Source organism: Hypanus sabinus, chromosome 9 (genome assembly GCF_030144855.1).
Source record: "Hypanus sabinus isolate sHypSab1 chromosome 9, sHypSab1.hap1, whole genome shotgun sequence".
Classification (NCBI taxonomy): Eukaryota; Metazoa; Chordata; class Chondrichthyes; order Myliobatiformes; family Dasyatidae; genus Hypanus; species Hypanus sabinus.
The window spans coordinates 64,720,662-64,727,158 of record NC_082714.1 but is presented as its reverse complement, the minus strand read 5'-3'; the positions used below and the strand labels follow the sequence as shown (position 1 = coordinate 64,727,158).

Genomic DNA, 6,497 nt, shown 5'->3' with positions numbered 1-6,497 from the left:
CAGAACACATATACAGCCTGTGCACATGAGCATCATAGAGCACCGCCAGTCCATCCAATTCCTCCTTATCAACTCATCTCACAATTCACTCGTCTTGGGTTACCCCTGGCTCTCCACTCACAATCCTCACAACTTCATTTGACCATCCAAGTCCTCAGTTGGTGCAGGATTCTTCTTTGTCAACAAGAAAGATGGGATCTTCGTCACTGCATTGACTGAGTGGACTTAACAGAATCAATATAAAGAACTGCTCCCCTTTCCCTTTGATGGATAGCACATAAAGCATTCCATGTAGCCTAGGTATTCATCAAATTGGATTTATGGAACATGTTGAACCTGATCTGCATCTGCCAGGGAAGAGTGGAAGACAGTATTTACAACACCCACAACATCATCTGCGTAGTGTAAATCAGAGATGAAGGTTGGGATGACCTTAGCATTAGACTAGAAATGCTGAAGGTTCATTTACTTTTTCATTTGACCTTCAGATTCAGAAAGTGACTATTTAACATCTGACATCTTGCAATCAACATTCCAAAGCAAAGGGAGCCTGGGACAGATTTCAACAATAATGGAAATGTTGTTGAAATGGGGGATAATGTCACATAACTGAGTATTGGTACAAGACCAGTGGTCAGCTGGGGAAATTGGAAAACAGTTTTCAAATCATCAAATCATCATCCTGCATCATGGATTCTGCTCTCGAATTTCAGGATGTTATGAAGGTCCTTAAAGATTAAAAATAGCTTACACAAGCTCTATTATGAAATGCATCAGATGCCAAATTGGTAAAAAGTGTGCAGCAAATGCATTTAATATGAACTAGAGGTATGTAGAACCAACTGATATTGACATCATTCCATGATTTATTATCAGCACTGTAATTTTGGAGATCCATTGGCCACCTTACAGCTTCTCTTAACCAGCCATATTTGCATCTATGCTGATTAACAGCAAAGAACACTACCGGTGCTATTTAAAGCCATTATCCATCACTTACATATTTATTGCTATTGGTTTCTTGTTTTGTTTCTGCAATTTGTTATGTTTATGGTGCTTTTCCGTATCTTAAAAATTTCTATAACCTACTACTGGAAATATTTTTTTGATGATCTGTAAACTGTTTCCCATTTTCCCCAGCAGACCTCTGGCCTTGCACCAATGTACAGCTGTGGCATTATCAGCTATTTCATGCCACCACACAAGTGAGTTGAAGATGGTTCCACCTGGCACAATGGAGCACCATGTGGCCTCACTCCATTTACAAGCTGAGTCTCCATCACAAGTGAGCTGTAGAACTTTAACATGGTTAATTTACACGTTTTAATGTTCTTTCTGTTAATAAAGTCAATCTGATTTTTTTCTAATTATCAAAATACCATAATAATATCAAACAGCCACCCCATTCACAGTCTGGCCTACATCTACAGGTAAAAGGACCTTAAGAATTGGGGGGATGACTTACAGTGGACTGAAATGCTTGAATATATAGACATTAAAGAAGGTGAATGTGCTGGAGCTTTTGAAAAGCATTAAGTTAGATGAGTCACCAGAACCAGATGAGATATACCCCAGGCTGCTCTGGGAAGAAAAGGAGGAGATTGCTGAGCCTCAGACAATGATCTTTGCATCATCAATGGGGATGGGAGAAGTATCGGAGGATTGGAGGGTTGCAAATGGTGTTCCCTAGCTCAAGAAAGGAAGTAGACATAACCCAGGAAATTATAGATCAGTGAGTCCTACTGGGACCCTCCTCTTTGTGATTTTTATGAATGACCTGGATGAAGAAGTAGAAAGCTGGGTTAGTAAGTTTGCTGGTGACACAGTGGTGTTGTGGATAATCTCGAGGCGTCACATGAACATTTACAAAATCTTTTTCTACCCAGACGACCACCTCTTCCCTCCCTCAGCCCCATTTGAACAAGGGTTTTTCCTGGTACATAACTGTCTTGTCATTATATTTTATTGATGTTTGCTGAAAATTAATATTTAACAGATATCCAGGATAATTTCCCTTCTTTTCATATAAAGAAGGATATATGGAACAAAACATTAACTTGACAACTTTGCATTCACCAGAGTGGAATTAATTTGACATCTCCTCCGAAAGATAGCATCTCTGCCAGAGCACCTGTTATTCAATACAATATCAGGAATGGCATCCCAGATTTTGTGCAGATTTTTGGAGCAGCTGTTGAGTCAACTACCTACTGACAAACACTGACAATCTCCATCCAACAAGACAGAAACTGACCATGATGTTCAACAGTATCACCCTTACCAAATCTCCTTTCATCAACAACTGGGAGTTACAATGGTCCAGAAACGCAAGCTGGAGCAGCCACATAACCACAATCCCATCCACAATCTGAGCTGTCAGTCTTTTCATTGCTTTACACACTGTTCATTGTAATCTCGAGGAACAGCATCTCTTACACACAGTTAGGACTTGTATTATCAAGTTCAATCATTTCAGATAAACTGTCTTTCCAGTTTGTATCAGAACTGGCCAGATCTGACATAAAGTCATTCATTAGTATTAAACTAGTTTTGATTTTTCCCTCCACTGCCAATGCCTGAACTGCTGAGCACTACTATTGTCCTGGTTTCTCGTGCCCCACAAACGACCAGGAGACGCAGAAGATTTTTCAAGAAGAGATTAAACTTTAATTTGCAAATCAAAGCTGAGACAGTCAGTGAGCTAGTTGCTGATTGCCCACCAATCCTTGTACATAGTATTTTTTATAGCAATCTCCTGGTTTAGTTGCATTAGCATATCCAATCGGTCTATAGGTTCGTATCACAAGTACATCCGCCACTATTGTTTCTACCTATTGACTTAATCATGTTCTAATCTACATCTCTTAGCTACCTCTCATTAACACACCATTGTCTTCTACATTCTTAAAATTTCATTCTCCTACTAAATTGGGTACATGCATAGCAAATAGCAAACTCAGACTACATAATCCACATCTCTTAGCTTCCTCTTCTTAAGATTTCATTCTCTAGCAAATAGCAAGTTGCAACTTTTATACTCCAATACTATCTCTTGAATTAACCATTTCTGACACATTTTCTATGTTGCACAGTCATGACATTATTTTTCTTTCTACTGCTCTGTCATCTTTCTCTAAATTGCAATCCCCCAGCTATTGCAGACATTCCTTCAATCTCTAAATCTCTCTCCCCTTGTCAACTTCAAATGTTTCTTAATTTCCATTTCTGATGAAAATTTGACCTGAAACATTAACTGTTTCTCTCTTGACAGATGCCACCTGATCTGCCAAATATCCCCAGCTGTTTTCTGTTTTTATTAATATCTGGTGTTAATTTGGTTTTGATACCAAAGATAACCATGCATGCCTGAATGACATAAACAGTTGTACCGCTCTAATGCTCCTATAGTATGTCTCCAAATTGGTTTCCTAATTACAGCTAATGTATGATAATTTGCTCTGCTTTTGTCAAGATTATTTTTCCTAAATATACAGGAGTGGGCTCAAATGCCATCTATCAGACATTTTATTTAAAATGTTTATACTCATCAGGAATGTCATTAAATAATTTCATGCATCTATCAAATTCTTCCAACTGACATACAGCACAAGCTAGATTCAGATTAAAACTGCCTTTTTGCTATCCCACAAATGTTTCTAAGCAGTAGCTTGCCTAGGGCAAAATTGGTAGTGATGAATAATTCATGTAGTGACTTTCTAGCTTTGTTAAAAACCAAATGCAGAAGGGAACAGGATGTTACAGTAATTATAGATTCGCTATTTAGTTCTGGCACTTGGGTTCAAAATCAGCCAAATCCTGGAGGTTAAATTGCAATATCTTCTTGTTGTGATAATGTCAACAAATGCCCCTTAATTGAGAGTACATTAGCAATCTCATTGTGAGTCCAAAGAACAGCAGTTAAGGGAATAAGAAATAATATTCTGGGAAATACTATATGTCATAAAATGATAGACTTATCGGCATGGAAACATTTGGCCCACCACATCTATGCTGATCATATTAATCCCATCTTTCATGGTCTTCTGTGACTAAGTGATTCAAATGCTTGAATCACTTGATGCTTCTTAATGTCTCTAAAATGCCATCAGCAACTCTTCTGCCACCATCTTCTTGGGCAATAATGCTTTGACGTTAAGAAAGGTTTGCACTTATATAGCACCATTTTCAATCATGAGACATCAAAAAATTCTTCACTGTTTATGAAGAACAGTAGCCTTTGTAGTAACAGAAGGAAAGCAGCAGCATTTGTGCACAGCAAGCTCCCTTAAATAGCAATTTGAAAAATTACTGGATTACTTATTACCAGAGCCGGGGTATCTGCATCTGCATTTGTTGGAGACCATCTCAGATGCCATTATCACTGCATCTTGCAATTAACCTTCCCTGCATCCCCTCTGATAAGAATTCTATTAAAAGCATAGGGCCTGTAAATTGCTGTTGTCTCTTTCCTTAAACTTGAACATAATATCTAGACTAAAACTCCCAATGCAATACAGAGCATAAGGTGCATATTTTTCTTCCTCTTGGGTAGTCTCTCAGAATTCAGTGAAAATCAGATAAGCTCAAAGTTCAAAGTAAATTTATTATCAAAGTACATATATGTCACCAGATACAACCCTGATCTGAGATTCATTTTCTTGCAGGCAATCAGTGTACTGTATATAAGAAACACGATAGGATCAATGAGAGACCACACCCAACAGGATGGACAAGCAGCCAGTGTGCAAGACAACAGACTGTGCAGATACAAAAAGAAAGAAAAATAGAAACAATATTAATAATAATAAATAAGCATTAAGTATCAAGAACATGAGATGAAAGTGAGTCCATACGTTCTGGGAACAGTTCAGCAATGGATGAGTGAAGTTATCCCTTCTGGTTCAAGAGTCTGATGGTTGAGGGGTAATAAATTTTCCTGAACGTAGTGGTGTAGGTCCTGATATTCCTGTACTTTTTTCCTGATGGCACCTGCAAGAAAAGAGCATGGACGAGAAGGTGAGGGTCCTTGATGACGGATGCTGCTTTCCTGTGACAGTGCACCATGTAGATATGCTCAGTGGTGGGGAGGGCTTTACCTTTGATTGACTGGGCCATATCCACTACATTTTGTAAAAGCCGCAGATGTGGGAAATCTAAAACAAAAGCAGAAAATGCTGGGAGTACTCTACAGATGAGGCTGCGGGTCGAGAACAGAGTCAACATTTCAGGTTGGAGACCCTTGATCAGCCTCAAAAAGCAGATAGAAGAAGCTTGTGAAGCTGCAGGGAGGATACAGGAGGGTGGATGTCTCTAGGGATAAGCTGTAAACACAGTTATCTGGTCAATGACTGAAATGGGGCAGTGAAAGAGTGGGAATGTTGACAAAACAATGTGGGAGTTGTGAAAAGCAGATGAGGAGGACAAAAACAACAGGTCATGATGGGCATGACCTCCATTCCAAGAGAGAAAAACAGACATAAAGAAGGAAAAGGAAAAAGTACAAGCTGAGGGAATAATACCAAGGATGACTGATAGAGACTGGGAGTTACCTTAAGCTGTAAAATTCAGAATTGAGTCCAGAAAGCTGCCATGTGACTAGACTAAGGATGAGGTGCTGTTCCTCCACTGTGACTGTGACCCAGAGGTCAGGGTGAGTGTGGGATGGGGAACTAAATTGACAAGCTCAGGGTCATCGCTGTGGATTGTACACAAGTGCTCTGCATTTGGTTTTAATCAGAACATGGGGCCATTCCTTCAAATCTATTTATATTACCTCGATACCGCATTGGTGCTGCTGCCTGCACACACGCAGAACTTAATAGTTTCATTACCTTGCTGCCTCAGCTTCACATGGACAATCTCTAATTATTCCCTTCAGTTTTTGGATCTCAGGAGATATGCTAGCTAATGTTGGATTAGAGTGTAGAATGGTTATTTTTCTACTATATTCCTTGTTGTTCATCTTTCTAATGCTTGCTTATAATTTTTATATAGTCACCTATATGCATGAGATTGTTCAATGATGTTTGAGTAGTTGGAATATTGCTGCTTCTGTATTCTTTAGCAGTTTTTCTGCAGCACTTCAACCTGGTTATTTAACAGTTATCACTGGAATGCTGTTATCTCTGTTTGAGTATAAGCCGATCATAACTTCTTTTTCTTTATCTTCTCTTTGTTCATGCTTTATTCTTGTAATACTTATAAAACAGGGTTAACCACCAAATTTTATGCCTCATTCTTGATTTCCAAAGAACTTCTGGATCAATTTCATCAAATCCAACACTACTTAACATGCACTAATTCTGACTCACACAGCGAATATACCTACCTTGTCTTCTATAACGACTCTAATCTGTCCTTCCAGTATCCCTGTCTCTGTTGTATTTACTCTAAAGATGAGACTTTCCTTACAGGTGCCTCTGAAATGCCTTCCTACTTTCTGAACCATAGCTTCCCCCTGCCATTGTTAAGAGAGCACTTGACTGCATCTCAACCAC

General features: G+C 38.9%; 1 protein-coding gene across 1 annotated transcript in view; it reads left to right on the top strand.

Moving 5' to 3' along the window:
• The first annotated feature begins 1,163 nt into the window (after window positions 1-1,163).
• psmg3 (proteasome (prosome, macropain) assembly chaperone 3) overlaps window positions 1,164-6,497 on the top strand; it is a 62,733-nt gene continuing 57,399 nt past the window's right edge. The window contains exon 1 of the mRNA XM_059979799.1: window positions 1,164-1,285. The gene's annotated coding sequence lies outside the window, so the exon portion shown is untranslated. The remainder of the gene's footprint in view (window positions 1,286-6,497) is intronic.